The following is a 19085-nucleotide window of genomic DNA, read 5'->3' as shown; positions in this document are numbered from 1 at the left end:
ATCATGAGATGCACCAGGTCCCATCCAACTCATTTAGCATCGAGAATGTTTTTTACCGACAATGCATTTAGTTGCAGCCCTAATAGTACGCCCCAGGATACCGTCTTATGTGACGCTTTTATATCTGTAAGTAACTGAGATTGTATATGAAGCACAATGGAACTTGGCATTGAGAAAAGCCACAGTCACCATTAACAATTGTGATCCTAACATAGTATAATGTTTTGATGGTGTGTTATGTGGGTGATACAAAACTATTACTTTGGATTCATAGCCATTATTTTGCAGTGGTATAGTTCATTTCATTTGTTGTGTTCATCATTTTTATCATTTGTAGGATAGACACAGTGTACATTTGTACCATAAGGGCCTGATTCAGTTGAACACAATTTCTGGCAAAATGTAGGCAAAAATTGCCCAAAAGATTGCATAGCATGCAGAGTCACTGACAGCGGAGCTGCAGCAGGGTCCCAGCTACTGCCGCCCCACCTGCTGGACCCCACCGTTGTTGCAGGACCACTGCATGCACAGTATTGACCTTGGTAATGCGCATGCCCCCAGTTTTTATCGGCTGCTTCTGTATCTTGATGGGAGGGAACAACTCCCAATGGGACTGCCTTGGGTGACCGGCAGGTTGGACTTTAAATAGGATGTCACTGCCAGTCACAGTAAGTTCCAGTGCAGTCTCACAGACTGCACAGACAGCACAGTGGCGGATTTTACCTGGGGGGGGGGGACGACAACTGCAGTCCCATAGGCAAATACCGATACAGGATTTAAGCTAGTTTTAACAATATTTATTTATGAATATCAATTTCTTAATCTGACCCAAAAAACTTGAGGGAGGTGTTGTCAACACCAAAACCTGATGATGATGATGATGATGATGATGATGATTTAGAACCAAAACACAAGAGTCTGCACATCTCTAGTGCATATTATATAAACGAAATATACTAGAGTGAAATATGCTTCAATGGGGCTTATTCAGGTACAGATGAAACAGCTAGTGTATGCGTATCGATCAATGCTTTCACACTGAAAATGCCTGTCAGCCACAGTGACTTGTGAGTGCAGCCACAGTGACTTGTGATTCAGCCACAGTGACTTGTGAGTGCAGCCACAGTGACTTGTGATTCAGCCACAGTGACTTGTGAGTGCAGCCACAGTGACTTGTGAGTCAGCCACAGTGACTTGTGAGTCAGCCACAGTGACTTGTGAGTGCAGCCACAGTGACTTGTGAGTCAGCCACAGTGACTTGTGAGTGCAGCCACAGTGACTTGTAAGTCAGCCACAGTGACTTGTGAGTCAGCCACAGTGACTTGTGAGTGCAGCCACAGTGACTTGTGAGTCAGCCACAGTGACTTGTGAGTGCAGCCACAGTGACTTGTGAGTCAGCCACAGTGACTTGTGAGTGCAGCCACAGTGACTTGTGAGTCAGCCACAGTGACTTGTGAGTGCAGCCACAGTGACTTGTGAGTCAGCCACAGTGACTTGTGAGTGCAGCCACAGTGACTTGTGAGTGCAGCCACAGTGACTTGTGAGTGCAGCCACAGTGACTTGTGAGTCAGCCACAGTGACTTGTGAGTGCAGCCACAGTGACTTGTGAGTGCAGCCACAGTGACTTGTGAGTCAGCCACAGTACTTGTGAGTGCAGCCACAGTGACTTGTGAGTCAGCCACAGTGACTTGTGAGTCAGCCACAGTGACTTGTGAGTCAGCCACAGTGACTTGTGAGTGCAGCCACAGTGAAATCGCAAAGTGATTAACAGAAATTCAGCATTTGGGGTGGTAATGAGGATTGGTCAGGCCAACACTCGGTCCACTCGGATAGCCTTTTCTGGGCATAGGTACATTAGTAGCTACGATCACACTTGCTACTGGAGAGGCGTGTCTAAAGACGTTTTCAGGCATTGGGTGGCGTGGAGAGGCGTGTCTAAAGACGTTTTCAGGCATTGGGTGGCGTGCCAATGTACAATGATGTTAGCAATGTTTCTGCAATCATTTGGCACCATATGCAAATTGTGCAACCGCAGTGTGCATTTTTTTGTGCGGGTTACTTTCTGCCCATATTAGAAAATAATCCCAATTGTATACTGTGAATCATTGCAATAGGAGTAGGAAGAATAGCTGCACCTGAATGACTCTCAAGTTCTATTAGAAGACAAAACGGTATCATGCACTTTGATGCGGCAGGGACGAGACTGGTCATCATCATGAACCTGATGTTGGTGAATGACGTTTTGTATCTTTTTTTCTAGTCTAAGAATTTATGGGAAAAATATCAAGTCCCACCCTCCAAAACTAATGGCACTACTAGCACTTTGTGCTTAGGCAGGTGACACTATAGCAGGGAAACCCAAAGTGTGTGTGTCCCTTTGTAACAATGGTCACCTATATCCACTAGCCTTATGCTAAAAGCACTAGGGTATTTTCAGATTCCCTTGGTTGTTGAGTATGCAATGATTCCATTTTTTTGTAATTATAATGTGTTTTTCCATTGTGTACTACTGATCCCAGCAATCCCTGGTCATCTTAGGTTGGTTGGGTATTGACAATTGTTGTATAAAATGTGTCAGAACACTCATTGTTGCCAGGGTATGCTGGCCCTTGGACAACTTAATGGAACACAGGCTCTGCTGGGACCTGGAGTTCACAGCAATGTGTCCTGGAAAGGGGGGGGGGGGGGGGGGGTGCAGTTAGATTCTGCACATGCTCTGAACTGTCCAGGGATGGTTGTCGCTACTGCAGAATTTCCCCTTACTGCAGGCTTCCCTGATATAGTGTCATCAGTCCTTTACTGACATAGCCTTGTGCTTCTATTTCCTATAAGGTCCCAACTATATTTTAGGACTGTTGGTACATACAGTAGTACAGTATATAGCGCTGGGTACATGGGGGAAGAGGTATGAGGCCTGAGGCACCAGCCTAGTAATCCCTGCAGCACAGCTGGATAATGTTGACAATACAGCGCAGCACCCAGGTATCTGCTGTGTATAACCTTTGAGCATCTACCACTATCTATACATACAGTAGCTATCCAATCCCCAATTGTAAGCTGTCATATGACCAAACTATTATATGTATTTCTATGTATTTAGACTTGACCACCCCACTGACAGCAAAACTATATCAATTTACTCTTCTTAAGTTAAAAAATAAATGTAAAAAGCATATTTTCACCCACAAGTGTTTAGGGCTTGGATATGGTTGTGAACCATATATTTTATATTTCTGAGCCACCATATGTTCTAGATTCTTCAGAATCTCATTCTTCTTCAAATTTAAATTGCATTAACTCAGTGTCAGCAACAATTTGTTGCCACTAGTAAACTTTCAGTAAATTGTCAATAAAAATCTATAGCACTGCAATGTATAAATGTAAGCAAAATAAAAGGGCATACAGTACATTCACAGATAATGCAAAATGATAGAATCAACAGCACCACCTGCTGGTCAATAACTAGTGTAGTCGTTGAAGATCCTGGATAAGAACATCTCCAATAATAATTAAGGAACAGGATTTTCCAGTCGTGCATCACCCCAGGTTACTGTTGACGGTTCATTTATTTATGCTCCTATTTGTTAAGAATACAAACAGGAATTGCTGATGTTCCGCAAAAGAAAGAATAATAATGATGACATTCTTTCAGCCTAAAGAGCCATGAACATGAAATAAACATGTCCCAATGATTCATAATAAATACAATGAAATAAAATGAATTCATTAGTCTTAATATGTTGGGTCCTATTGTTTAATTATGGATCTAACTAGATTAACGCACAAAGAATGAAGCTCTTCTAGTGTACTGAGCATTTGTTAACACTAGAAGTGAATGCCTGGTTATAAACCATGTGCATGATCCACTGCTATAAGTTCCTACCCCCTGCAGATGTGTGACCCAAGTGGAGCCTATGGTGTAGGGCAGGGATGGGGAACCTCCGGCCCTGCAGCTGTTGTTGAGCTACACCTCCCAGAATGCCCTGCTACAGTTGTAGCAAGGCTACATAGCAAAACTGTAACAAGGCATGATGGGATGTGTAGTTCCACAACAGCTGGAGGGCCAGAGGTTCCCCATCCCTGGTGTAGGGCCTAGGGAGTGGCACTGTCACTGCTCCATGACACCTGGATTGGACTTGCAGGCTGCCTGCAATGACACCCTGAAGCCTGGAGAGCCAACTAGAATGTCGCAAGGAAGTTCAAGTGCTTTACATCTTCCTGATCTCAGTGATCGCCCAGTCACTATAACATCATGATGTAACATGATGTAAGAGAGGTGCAGGCTGGCACAGATAGGAGAATTGCCCTGTTATGACTCCGATGTCCTCATCAGCTCGAGAAGCCATTTCTCTCTTCTTAGGCCATTCGTTTGTAATAATGGCGCATATTTACTAACAAGTGCTATTCTTGCTGACACTTGTTACTAATCTTCTTCTTAATTTATCAATGAAACACCTGCTGCATATTTTGTCTAGTATCACTGATAGAAATGAAAATGCCGCTTGTATTCAGCAAGTACTAAAGGGGTTATGCATTGTTGATAAATGGGACCCTAAGTAATGAGTGTTAAAAAGAATATCACACATTATTAAACATACCGATATATACGCCCACCCACTCCCGAAGAAATAACAGTACTTTGCTCTCTGGCACATCAACTGCTATGTTTGATACAGGAGGCTCTATCAATAAGGAGCACATTAGATAAATACTGGGGTACACAATTATTGTATGTAGGGTGCCTTTCTTTTTAGTATTGGCCATAACTGCATCTTATAAACAGTTGCTTTGGAGAGATCGCTCCATTATTTCCTTTAAAGCAATTTGTTTGATCTTTGCAGAGCAGTGTGTACTTATCTATAATATTTTCTTTGGTTGTTTTGTCACTAATTTATGTGGGGTTTTTTGCTACAACATTTTATATAAAACAAAAACTGTAAAATATATTGGAGTTTTTACCCGAGTCTTGTGCTACAATATATTTCACCACAAATCAACTTTAACATCACAGACATATTTGTAATTCAGCTGTTTTCTGAACATCATGTATTGTAAAAAATCAGATCCCCAGTAGTGTATTTTAAGTGACAGGTTATGGAGGCCCGCCGTCTTCTGCTGAAGAAATACATTTCAAAACAGTTTTCAGAGAAAAATATGTTCTGATAAACATGATCAGGAAAAACAAGCATTAAAAGTAGAATTGGGGAATCATGTTATTTATATACAGTATGTATATATATATATATATATATATATATATATATATATATATATATATATATATATATATATATATATATATATATTAGAGATGAGCGGGTCCGGATCCCCGAGATCCGTCAGATCCGAATATCGGGGATCCGGGTCAGATCCGAGTCGGCTCGGGAGTTCCCGCCTGAATTCCGGACCAATAACGTGGCCGAACGTCATCATCGCGCTGTCGGATTCTCGCGGGAGCGGGATCTTATAAAAGACACACGCGCGCCCCGCCATCTTCACTCCAATCTTGGAGAGGGAAGAGGGTGGTTGGGAAGCTCCGTGTGCCCTGTGCTGTGCTCTGTGCCCTGTGGCATGTGCTCCGTGCTGTGCTCCGTGACCTGCCCTGTGCCCTCACTGCCCTGTGCTGTGCTCCGTGCCATGTGCTCCATGCTGTGCTGTGCTCCGTGACCTGCCCTGTGCCCTCACTGCCTTGTGCTGTGCTCCGTGACCTGCCCTGTGCCCTCACTGCCCTGTGCTGTGCTCCGTGCCATGTGCTCCGTGCCATGTGCTCCATGCTGTGCTGTGCTCCGTGACCTGCCCTGTGCCCTCACTGCCTTGTGCTGTGCTGTGCTCCGTGACCTGCCCTGTGCCCTCACTGCCCTGTGTTGTAGACTTGTATTGAGAGTCAGTGACTGTTTATAGGCCTGAGCCCTGTAGTGTGATTTAACTAACTAGGTGCTGCAGTGCTCACACGCAGGGGCTGCAGTGTCCACTGTCCAGGGGCTGTCCTGTGGCCCGTGCCCTATTGTGATTTATTTAGCCCTAAGCCCTGTGTTGTGATTTATTTAGCCCTGAACCCTGTGTTTTTTGTGATTTAACTAACTCAGTGCTGCAGTGCTCACACACAGGGGCTGCAGTGCTGCTGAGTAGTACACTGTGTACAGGGGCTGCAGTAATACAAGGGGCTGTGTCCAGTGTGACGGCCTATATTTTATCCATTGTCCAGTGTCACGAGTCACTCATGACATATATCCTGTGTCCTGTGTGACGACATATCCTGTGTCCAGTGTGACGACATATATCCAGTGTCCAGTGTGAAGACAATATATCCTGTGTCCAGTGTCACAAGTCACAACATATATCCTGTGTCTAGTGTGACATGTAATGTGTGCCGGCATATATCCTGTGTCCGCGTGACATATATCCATTGTCCAGTGTGACGACATATATCCAGTGTGACGACATATATCCAGTGTCCAGTGTGACGACATATATACAGTGTCCAGTGTGATGACATATATCCTGTGTCCAGTGTGACGACATATATCCTGTGTCCACTGTGACGACATATATCCAGTGTCCAGTGTGACGACATATATCCTGTGTCCAGTGTGACGACATATATCCTGTGTCCAGTGTGACGACATATATCCAGTGGCCAGTGTGACATCTAACCATTGTGTGACGGCAAATATCCAGTGTCCAGCGTGACATATATCCATTGTCCAGTGTACAGGAGCTGTGTCCAGGGGCGGTGTCCAGAGGCTGTGTCCAGTGTGACGGCTGTGTCCATTGTCCAGCGGCTGTGTCCAGTGTGACGGCTGTGTCCAGTGTACAGGAGCTGTGTCCAAAGGCTGTGTCCATTGTCCAGGGGCTGTGTCCAGGGTGACAGGCTGTGTCCAGTGTCCAGGGGCAGTGTCCAGGGGCTGTGTCCAGGGGCAGTGTCCAGTGTCCAAGGGGCTGTGTCCAGTGTGACAGGCTGTGTCCAGTGTAAAGTAAGAAAAATAAATAAAAGTAATAAATAAAATAAAAACACATTTTTGGAGGATGATGGAGGAGTAAATAGTGGGAGATCAGCAACCTGATAGAAGTGCTGAAGCTGCTACCACCAGTCATGACAAGGCCGATACCTCTTTGTATTTGCTGTTTGGAGCATTTCTCTTTTTTTGGGATAGTTTATTAAACTGCCACCCTGTCTGCCCCTGCAGTGCCGCTCTGCCAGGTTGGAAGTGTAAGGTCCACATGTATGTGATGCCGACTACTGTCGCTTAGCTTAGTCATCCAGCTACCTCGGTATACCCTTTTGGCCCAACTACAGTAAATTAAAACAGTTTTGTGAGCTGTGAAGTGATCAAAATTTACTAGAAATGAGTGGAAATTAATGTTATTGAGGTTAATAATACTTTAGGGGGCAAAGACAGGCCCAAATTCTGTTATTTTAGCCATTTTTAGCATTTTTTCATAAAAATCCAGATCCAAAACCCACAAGGTTGGTTTTGCCAAAATCAATCCAGATCCAAAACACGAAGGGAGATCCAGATCCAAAACCAAAACTAAAACCCGAAATAGTAGCCGCCGCACATCTCTAATATATATATATATACAAATCCAATACTGCCGGCACTCCATGGGAGAATGAACAACTTGCTTGCGCTCACAAGACTTGTAAAGAATAATGGGGGGAATTTACTAAGATGTGTATTCTATTTCACATGTGATGTTGCTATGGGCAACTAATCAGATCCTGTCTACTGTGTTCTATAGGGTGCTAAATAAATAAGAAGTAGATTCTGATTGCTGGTCATAGCAACATCACATGTGAAGTAGAATACACATCTTAGTAAATTTCCCCCAATGTGTTAAAGTGGATGAATTTATGCCAAATGTGCCATAATCGCCATGGGAACACCTCTGGCTCCTTTTTCTTTCTTTATTTGATTGCCTACCTTGAGGAATTTCCTTGTTGGACCGAAACGTCGGTGATTGCGGCACATTTGGAATAAATGAATCTACTTTGATACATTATTCTCCATATATTGCATCAGTTTGATGCAATATATAACTTTGGGTACTCTTTACCTAGAAGGGCGCCAGCGATTGAAATCGCGGTCGTCGGAGGTAAAAATCGCGGTCATCGCGGTCATCGCGGGCATCGCGGGTAAATCGGGATGGCCGCGATGACCGCGATTTTCCCATAGGGAACAATGTTAAAAAGGCTGATTGACCGCGATTTGACTGTTAAATGCCTCAATGGACCCGATTTGGCCCTAGGAATCAATGTTAAATGGGCCACAGAGCCCAAATAAGCACAATTGACCCTTAAATGTCCCCCCCAATTTTTAACGCCACACCACGATCCACGCGAACCCGAAGCGTGGCGAGCGCAGCGAGCCCGCGAGGGGCGGCGGTACGCGTCCTCCGACCTTTTCATGCCCTACTATCCACTAGGGCGTGGAGTGAGAATATAATAGTGTGGCGAGCGCAGCGAGCCACCGAGCCCGAAGCGTGGCGAGCGCAGCGAGCCCCGCGAGGGGACGCGGATACCTTCACAGGTAGACGCGTCCCCTCGCGGGCTTCACAGGTGTCGGCGTCGCCACGGACACCTGTGAAGCCCGCGAGGGGACGCGTATAACTGTGAAGGTATCCGCGTCACCTCGCGGGGCTCGCTGCGCTCGCCACGCTTCGGGCTCGCCCTAGTGGATAGTAGGGCATGAAAAGGTCGGAGGACGCGTACCGCCGCCCCTCGCGGGCTCGCTGCGCTCGCCACGCTTCGGGTTCGCGTGGATCGTGGGGTGGCGTTAAAAATTGGGGGGGACATTTAAGGGTTAATGGGCTCTGTGGCCCATTTAACATTGATTTCTATGGCCAAATCGTGTCCATTGAGCCATTTAACAGTAAAATCGGGTCCATCGCACCTTTTAACATTGATTCCTATGGGAAATCGGGAGCATCGCGTCGCGGGCATCGCGGGTACATTTATGGCCGGCCGCGACGCGACTGACACGATTTCCATGTTTAACATGGGTTTCAATGGGAAATCGCGGGCATCGCGTCGGTCGCGTCGCGGCCACACATAAATGTACCCGCGATGCCCGCGACGGGCGCCCTTCTAGGTAAAGAGTACCTAACTTTGTTAAGTAGCAATTAATGTACAGTATAAATACCTTCCTTGCAATGGGATCCAAAAACTAGGACTCTGATGGTCCGGACTTTTTCTGCGGTCTTCTGATTTTCCATGGTTTACAAAAACCGGTTCTTTCTGCACATGTGCAGGTTTCTCGTAGTAGTTTTGTGTATGCACGTGCCGGGCACAAGAAACCAGCAGCAGTGACTGGGAGATGGTCAGAGAGCAGGGACGTAATTTTTTTTGCATTGAAGTTCAGACTACACTATCCCGAGATGCCGAATCTGAACACAGCAGAGAAAGCTGAGCTTTCCGTTCTTTTGTAAATCACACTCATTATCCAGAAGTATGGTGCTGCGAATCTGACATATACACCTCCACAATAGCTTGTTCTATGATTGCAATGAAGAAGACAAAAGCTCTGTTCGATAAAAATCCAATCAATGGTTGAAAAATCCACAGGGATAACAGCGACACTGTTAACACACTAATACATAAACTTTTCATGGCATAGCGACAATTAACATGTTAAGTTAAAGTGTGTTAACAAGGGGTTCAGCAAAGCTCTGGAATCGAATAGCCCATGGCGTTAAATCCTAAGGCTACCACCCTTTTTCATCTGCTGTATTATACCGTAGGTAATTTATTTTACAGCCAAAACAATAGCCAAATCTTAAATATGGTCCTGATGTTACCCTATAATAAATCTTAAATCAACCCTTTATCTAAGTAAGTTCCTTAAGTGGCCCATACACCAGCCGGGGCGATCATCTGATGAGTCATCCGGATATGCTAAAGACACCCAAATTACCAAAAATTCTGTTTGTGCCTTTTTATGTTCCTAAAACATAAATTATCGAGCCACTATCAAATGTAATTTAATGAATAACATAAGTTCAGTACTTTTTATACTTCTTTTATACTGTTAATTTACTATATAACCAGAAGTAATGCTGGAATGTCTTCAAAAGTTCAAACATGTACCATAATGTATAGGCAATAGTAGTAGACAGAATAAACCAATAGACAATTGGTCAATAACAGGAGACTTACAAATAATACATTCTGTCCCACATACAAATGTACAGTATATGAACAAGTAAAAAGATGTATTCACATTTGCAGTTTACATGATATTGATATCACGCACAAACAAATGAAATGTAATAATATTACTACTAATACTAATAATACTAATTATAATAATAATAAAGAGTCCATTATTTATAAATGTCCTGTTACATGGTTATTTCATGAACTGTATTCCAAGTACCAAATAAATAATATGCAATGTGTGACAGGTACACTATCCTCTATTGAGTATCCATGATGGTGCACTCTTGTTGATCATGCTGAATGCCCAATAGGATGAGTCTGTCAAATACAGCTTGCATTTAACATGTGACTGTGAATGATATATCATTCATTGAGTACCGCACAACATATATATTATTGTATCGGTCGTGCCATTGACTGGGGTATAATATTGTCTAATGTACAGTACAGTATATCCACCCTTAAAGTTATGGCATCAGTTACACTGGGGCAGATGTATTAAGCTTTAACAAGAGATAAATCCCAGGGTGATAAAGAGAGATAAACATCCAGCCAATCACCTGCCAACTGCCATGTTACAGGCTGTGTTTGAAAAAAGTCAGTAAGGAGCTGATTGGCTGGTCGTTTATCTCTCCTGATCACACTTGCATTTATCTCTTGTTAAGGCTTAATACATCTGCCCCACTATGCTTGTAATGTTGGCAAGACAGTTTGCCCAAATCAATCATTTTTCCAGTAGCGTAAATGCACGTTTCACACCTTTTTGTACTAGATCGCTTCGCATATAGTACAAAAAGCAGGCAATGTACTAGATGTGATGCGATGCGATGCGATGACCTTTTTGTACTAGATGCGATGCGATCTAGTACCAAAAGTATGGGCTGCACATACTTTTTGTGCTGTGTGATGTAATGTCGCACGGGGAAACCACTCCGTGTATGGGCAGCATTACTATACTGTACATCACCCTCACTCTGATCCCAGATATTAAATGCTTTTAACTTTAGTAAGGGAATGTTTGAGCAATTACAGTATATTGTACAGTTGTATATCTTTAACTGCCAGTAATATCATTGTAACCTAGATCAAACAGAAACGTAAGAGCCACATACATGTTACGCCTGAATTGTGAATTCTAATGTTGTGTTTTATACTGTAGGCTATAAGAAACATTTTAGGAGTTGGTAATGTGTTACAATCCTTTTCTTTGTGGCAATTAAACCCGTTGCAATACTGAAACTTATGTAAGCAGAAAAATGATTAGAGCTGGTGTGTGGCAGGAGGGTGCAAGTCCTCGTTCCTGTTCGGGCATGGACAGTTTACAACTTCTGCAGAGGGTTCTGGTCTTCACAGCAGACTGTAACTACACATCCACACGCTGGTGCTCATGCCTGCCAGACAGGACGCAGTTTCAGCCATGTACACAATTATTTGCAGCAGGCTGTGGCCATGCACTCACACCCTGGTGCTCATACAATGTCTGCAGTGGGCCCCAGTATTTGCAGCAGGCTCTAGTAATGCACTCACACCCCGGGTGGCAGCATACTGTACATCATCTGCAGATGGTCCCAGGCTCAGGTCTGCCAGAGACATGTAACCACAGTATTCATGGCAAGCTGAGGCCATGCACACAACACCTGGGACTCAGGCCTTTAGGGGGAGGTGTAACCATGAGAGAATGCAGCTTCTGCAGTGGGCCATAGTATTCAAAACAGGCTGTGGCCAGGCACACAACCCCTGGGACTCAGGCCTTTTGGGGAGGTGTAACCATGAGAGAATGCAGCTTCTGCAGTAGGACATAGTATTCAAAACAGGCTGTGGCCAGGCACACAGCCCCTGGGGCTTAGGCCTACCGGGGAGGTGTATCCATGAGACCATGCAGCTTCTGGGCCATAGTATTCACAGCAGCAGTGACAGAACCTGTGGATGGTGAGCCCAGGTACAAAAATATATGTTGGGTCCCCCTCCTCCACCCAAACCAGAGTTCACAGTACACAATATGGCTGTGGCCATGCACACAACCCCTGGGGCTTGGGCCTGCCAGAGAGGTGTAACTATTGTAGTATGGAACTTTTGCAGTGGAGCCTAGTATTCATAGTGTGCTGTAGCCATGCATACAACTCCAGGGGCTCAGGGCTGCCAGGAAGGTGTAACTATTATAGAATGCTTTACAGTGGAACGCAGTATTCAAAGAGGACTCTGACTACACACTCACATGCTATGGCTTGACAAATTTCTTTGTGGTCCTCGGCATAAAAGGGGTTTGTGTAGCATGTGATGCTTTAGAATGTCGCATCAGATAGTTATCAAGACAAGTACAAATGTGGTGCAATCTATAAGATCTAATAAAAAAGCATAGTTTCATTAAAGTACTAAATCTACAAATTGGGGACAGCACGTACGGTGTAATGGTTATATTACTGCCTCACAGCACTGAGGTCATGGGTTCTATCCCCACCATGTGTTATATATACGGGCAGTACGGATGGTGTAATGGTTACATTACTGCCTCACAGCGCTGAGGTCATGGGTTCTATCCCCACCATGTGTTATATATATACGGGCAGTACGGATGGTGTAATGGTTAGCATTACTGCCTCACAGCACTGAGGTCATGGGTTCTATTCCCACCATGTGTTTATATATATATATATATATATATATATATATATATATATATATATATATACGGGGCAATACGGACGGTGTAATGGTTAGCATTACTGCTTCACAGCACTGAGTTCATGGGTTCTATCCCCACCATGTGTTATATATACGGGGCAGTACGGATGGTGTAATGGTTAGCATTACTGCCTCACAGCACTGAGGTCATGGGTTCTATCCCCACCATGTGTTATATATACGGGCAGTACGGATGGTGTAATGGTTAGCAATACTGCCTCACAGCACTGAGGTCATGGGTTCTCAGTGCTGAGGTCATGGGTTCTATTCCCACCATGTGTTTTATATATATATATATATATATATATATATATATATATATATATATATATATATATATATACGGGGCAGTACGGACGGTGTAATGGTTAGCATTACTGCTTCACAGCACTGAGTTCATGGGTTCTATCCCCACCATGTGTTATATATACGGGGCAGTACGGATGGTGTAATGGTTAGCATTACTGCCTCACAGCACTGAGGTCATGGGTTCTATCCCCACCATGTGTTATATATACGGGGCAGTACGGATGGTGTAATGGTTAGCATTACTGCCTCACAGCACTGAGGTCATGGGTTCTATTCCCACCATGTGTAATATATATGGGGCAGTACGGATGGTGTAATGGTTATAGCATTACTGCCTCACAGTACTGAGGTCATGGGTTCTATTCCCACCATGTGTTATATATACGGGGCAGTACGGATGGTGTAATGGTTATATTACTGCCTCACAGCACTGAGGTCATGGGCTCTATCCCCACCATGTGTTATATATACAGGGAAGTACGGACGGTGTAATGATTATCTTACTGCCTCACAGCGCTGAGGTCATGGGTTCTCAGTGCTGAGGTCATGGGTTCTATTCCCACCATGTGTTATATATACTTGGCAGTACGGGTGGTTTAATGGTTAGCATTACTACCTCACAGCGCTGAGGTCATGGGTTCTATCCCCACCATGTGTTATATATACAGGGCAGTACGGACGGTGTAATGGTTAGCATTACTGCCTCACAGCGCTAAGGTCATGGGTTCTCAGCGCTGAGGTCATGGGTTCTATTCCCACCATGTGTTATATATACTGGGCAGTACGGGTGGTTTAATGGTTAGCATTACTACCTCACAGCGCTGAGGTCATGGGTTCTATCCCCACCATGTGTTATATATACAGGGCAGTACGGACGGTGTAATAGTTACAGAGGCGGAACTACCATTGGTGCAGCAGGTGCATTGCACCGGGGCCCCTGAAGACTAAGGGGCCCACTTCTGCCACCCACTGCTGTGTGGCATATTGTGAACTTGGGTTGGAATGGAATAGGAGGGCCCAAAAATGTAGTTTTGCACCTGGGCCAACGACTCGTAAGTTCCGACACTGAATAGTTATCTTACTGCCTCACAGCGCTGAGGTCATGGGTTCTCAGCGCTGAGGTCATGGGTTCTATTCCCACCATGTGTTATATATACTGGGCAGTACGGGTGGTTTAATGGTTAGCATTACTACCTCACAGCGCTGAGGTCATGGGTTCTATCCCCACCATGTGTTATATATACGGGGCAGTACGGACGATGTAATGGTTATCTTACTGCCTCACAGCGCTGAGGTCATGGGTTCTCAGCGCTGAGGTCATGGGTTCTATTCCCACCATGTGTTATATATACTGGGCAGTACGGGTGGTTTAATGGTTAGCATTACTACCTCACAGCGCTGAGGTCATGGGTTCTATCCCCACCATGTGTTATATATACAGGGCAGTACGGACGGTGTAATGGTTATCTTACTGCCTCACAGCGCTGAGGTCATGGGTTCTCAGCGCTGAGGTCATGGGTTCTATTCCCACCATGTGTTATATATACTGGGCAGTACGGGTGGTTTAATGGTTAGCATTACTACCTCACAGCGCTGAGGTCATGGGTTCTATCCCCACCATGTGTTATATATACAGGGCAGTACGGACGGTGTAATAGTTACAGAGGCGGAACTACCATTGGTGCAGCAGGTGCATTGCACCGGGGCCCCTGAAGACTAAGGGGCCCACTTCTGCCACCCACTGCTGTGTGGCATATTGTGAACTTGGGTTGGAATGGAATAGGAGGGCCCAAAAATGTAGTTTTGCACCTGGGCCAACGACTCGTAAGTTCCGACACTGAATAGTTATCTTACTGCCTCACAGCGCTGAGGTCATGGGTTCTCAGCGCTGAGGTCATGGGTTCTATTCCCACCATGTGTTATATATACTGGGCAGTACGGGTGGTTTAATGGTTAGCATTACTACCTCACAGCGCTGAGGTCATGGGTTCTATCCCCACCATGTGTTATATATACGGGGCAGTACGGACGATGTAATGGTTATCTTACTGCCTCACAGCGCTGAGGTCATGGGTTCTCAGCGCTGAGGTCATGGGTTCTATTCCCACCATGTGTTATATATACTGGGCAGTACGGGTGGTTTAATGGTTAGCATTACTACCTCACAGCGCTGAGGTCATGGGTTCTATCCCCACCATGTGTTATATATACAGGGCAGTACGGACGGTGTAATGGTTATCTTAATGCCTCACAGCGCTGAGGTCATGGGGTCTATTACCACCATGTGTTATATATACCGGGCAGTACAGATGGTGTAATGGTTAGCATTACTGCCTCACAGCACTGAGGTCATGGTTTCTATCCCCACCATGTGTTATATATACCGGGCAGTACGGACGGTGTAATGGTTAGTATTACTGTCTCACAGCACTGAGGTCATGGGTTCTATTCCCTCACAGCACTGAGGTCATGGGTTCTATTCCCACCATGTGTTATATATACAGGGCAGTACGGATGGTGTAGTGGTTAGCATTACTGCCTTACAGCACAGAGGTCATAGGTTCAATACCCACCATGGCTCTAACTGTGCAGAGTTTGTATAATCTCCCATTGGTTTCCATCGGGTACTCTGGTTTCCTACTACAATCCAAAAATACTGGTAGGCTATTTGGCTCCCAACAAATTAACCCTAGAATGTCCGTGTGTGCGTGTACATGTGGTAGGAAATATAGATTGTAAACTCCACTGGGGCAGGGAATGATGTAAATGTTCAAATATATTCTCTGTAAAGCGCTACGGAATATGTGTGCACTATATAAGAAACTGTTAATACTAATAATAATAAATCCCTAAAAATGATCTTCAAAAATGTTTGCCATAGTACAGTGGTTCCCAACCGTGGTCCTCAACTACCCCCAACAGTGCATGTTTTGCAGGTCTCCACACAGAATCACAAGTGCTATAATTAGCTCCACCTCTGGATCTTTTCAAATGTGCCTGAATAATGAGTGCACCTGCCGGGTGACCTGGAAAACGTGCACTGTTGGGGGCACTTGAGGACCAGGGTCGGGAACCACTGCCATAGTATAATGACTGCAGAAGGTTTGGTGACCTGTGTGTCAATAAGAAAGACAAATGCAAGTTTGGAAGCACCTTTAGCAAATCCATATACAGTACCATGTATCTCTTTGTAATAGAAACTGAAAAAGCAGCTGCTACCAACTTACTTTAAAAGGTTCCCTGGCTAAAAATATTGTAATGTCTATTTATGTTTATGCAAATGTGTCACTTTTAATGTATATGTATTATGGGGGGGGGGGGGGGGGGGTAGTAGCTGTTACTTAAAATGAAAACACCAGCACAGTGTTACTTTATATGCTAACTGCATGTCCATGTGTTACTAACAGTGGCTGCAAAGCAACACAAATCCAACAAAGCTGTGAACAGGTTCTTGTCCACCATTGAGCAGGGTGTGCTGGAAAACAAAAGTCAACATTTCCCAACATAAAAATGGCCAAAGTAGAGCAGTACAACAGTCACATGATAATGCACTCTGTCATGTGAAATGCATTATGTAGATTCAAGGGCTTCAATATGCAAAACACAAGGGAAGCGCCACAGTTTTCCTTCTGATAAATGTCCCCCTACAGGCAAAATAGAAGTTACTTTGTAAGGCTGTATTGGAACCATGTATAGATTAGAAAGATAGCATAAAGAAAAGATACAGTACATATTTCAAATAAAAAGAATCACCCACATGCTTGTGTATTTTTTTTTTTTAGTTATGGGGGAATACTGGATAAAAATGATAATTACGTATACTGTATAATTAGGAAAGGCACTTATGGGCAAGACTATTCAAATTAAATTAACAGATTAAGATAATCATATGTAACGTCCCAATTCCCCTTAAACAGAATTTTCAAGACTGAATTGATAAATTAGCAATATAACTGTCGTTTATTTGCTATTTGCTGTAAGACCTGAGTGCCGCACCTTCGTTCCTCTAATATATATATATATATATATATATATATATATATATATATATATATATGTAAATAAAAGTGCCTAGTTACCCTAAAGTACCAAATAATCATTACACATTGTTTCATTCTAATATAATGTATCCTAAACTGGTCATTCCAAAAGAAAGTCCACTTATGAAAGATCTCTCGACTACAGTGCACAATACCTCAAAAATTATTATGGACTAGAGAGAGCGCTATTTTTGTAATTGGCCTGAATAAGGTTTGTTCCGAAGTCAGTGTAACATAAATCCAAGTATTAACAATTTCTGTCAGTGGAAACATTTTACTAGATCCATGGTAAATAGAATAGGATAGAATAGAATCTTTATATAAATCGCTTAACCCTTCGTTGCATGCTTTTTTATTTTTTAAATATTTTCATGCTTCTTGTGTATTGTACTGACAAGAAAAAATTATGAAAAAGATCACAGGTAAAAGATAAAGATTTATTTAGAAAAAATTCTCTGTAGCAAATAGTCCACAACCTGAAACGGTTGACTGTGTGAGTGTCAAGTGTTTTATAGGCCCTTATTCTGATCGGTGCGGATATTCCCGCATGCGGACGGACCACCGATGTTGATCGTCTGCGCATGTGCAGAGGTCACTCTGCGCATGTGCAGGCGATTTCGCCGCACGGATTCTTTATACGCCGCACAGGGGGCGTAGAGGGGCGTGAGGGGCTACTTAGCCTCATTACCCTATGCATACGCCCCGCGTTTCATGGGCGTTCCCATGCAAACGCGGGGCGTATGCATGGTAATGAGGCCGTGACGCGTGGGTACGGGGCGGGCATCTGACATCGCCGGATGCCAGCTGCCCGCCCCCATACATGATTTCACACGGACAAGTGTCCGTGTGGTCTTGTGTTGCGGGACCTGGTGGAGCGTGCGGCCCTGCATTCGATGTTCGGCGACCATCGAATGCAGGGGCTGCTCCCAAGACGGAGGAGGCGTATCCCCGTCCAATTTCATGCGGATCGCCACATATCCGCGTACGGACGGCAGGTGGCGATCCGTATGGAAGGCGGGGATTCACCTGCACGGTCGCGGCCGCATATTCTGATCGGGCCGCACCGATCAGAATAAGGCCCATAGTGAGATGTTTGGGTATGTAGCAAATTTGCAACAGTATGCAAAGAAGGGTTAAATTGCACAGTGGCTGCCACAGAGCAGGCATTCCCAACCACATTCCTCCAGGCTCAGGGTTTAGTGATACCTTTGCTTCAGCACAGGTCTCTAACCCCAAAACAGTTTGTGTATTGGTGATATTTATGCCATTATCACATTAAAGTTCACATTAAAGATTTATTTGGCTAATACTTGGATTTCTGTTTAACTTTAAAACACACCTCATTCAGTATAATCCCTTTCACATCGCCCACTCTAAAATTAAAAAATAAATATAAAAACTACATCATGGGCTGGATTTAAGGAATCTCGCTTTAATCTAGTACCATTTATTTTTTTACTATTTGGTCTATTTTTTTCTAATACAGAGCATCTTTATGTTAACATTTATAGTGATTTAAATATAATACTTAATAGACCAAAAATATGACATCTTCATTACTGTATAATTAACTTTGACCTTCTAAAAAAACTAATTATTTACAGTTGATAGAAAAAAGTCTTACTAAATTAATTGCATATGAGTCCTGATAGATTTCAAAAGGCTGGCTCCTATTTATCCCTAATAAAGATTTAAAAAAATTGGCATAGCACAGTTCAATTTTGAAGACATAATGTATTTAAAGGAAGAAGAATGGCTAAGTTTAGTATGACTTTACATGACTTTAAAATAGATGAAGCAGCATACAGTATATGAATAAGAGTAAGTGAAGTAGACAAGTGGAGAGTTGGGAGAAGACTAGAGGTCTCATGAAAGGTAAGGTCAGCAATGCTTTT

General features: G+C 43.9%; 1 protein-coding gene across 29 annotated transcripts in view; it reads left to right on the top strand.

Annotated features, from left to right (window-relative positions):
- Positions 1-19085, top strand: part of NRXN2 (neurexin 2) — an 847024-nt gene that overhangs the window by 312545 nt on the left and 515394 nt on the right. The gene's annotated exons all lie outside the window — the stretch shown is intronic.

The sequence above is a fragment of the Crinia signifera genome, chromosome 11, assembly GCF_055691185.1.
Source record: "Crinia signifera chromosome 11, ASM5569118v1, whole genome shotgun sequence".
In the NCBI taxonomy this organism is placed as follows: Eukaryota; Metazoa; Chordata; class Amphibia; order Anura; family Myobatrachidae; genus Crinia; species Crinia signifera.
Note: the sequence above shows the minus strand (reverse complement) of the source record. Positions and strands in the feature narration are given on the sequence as shown.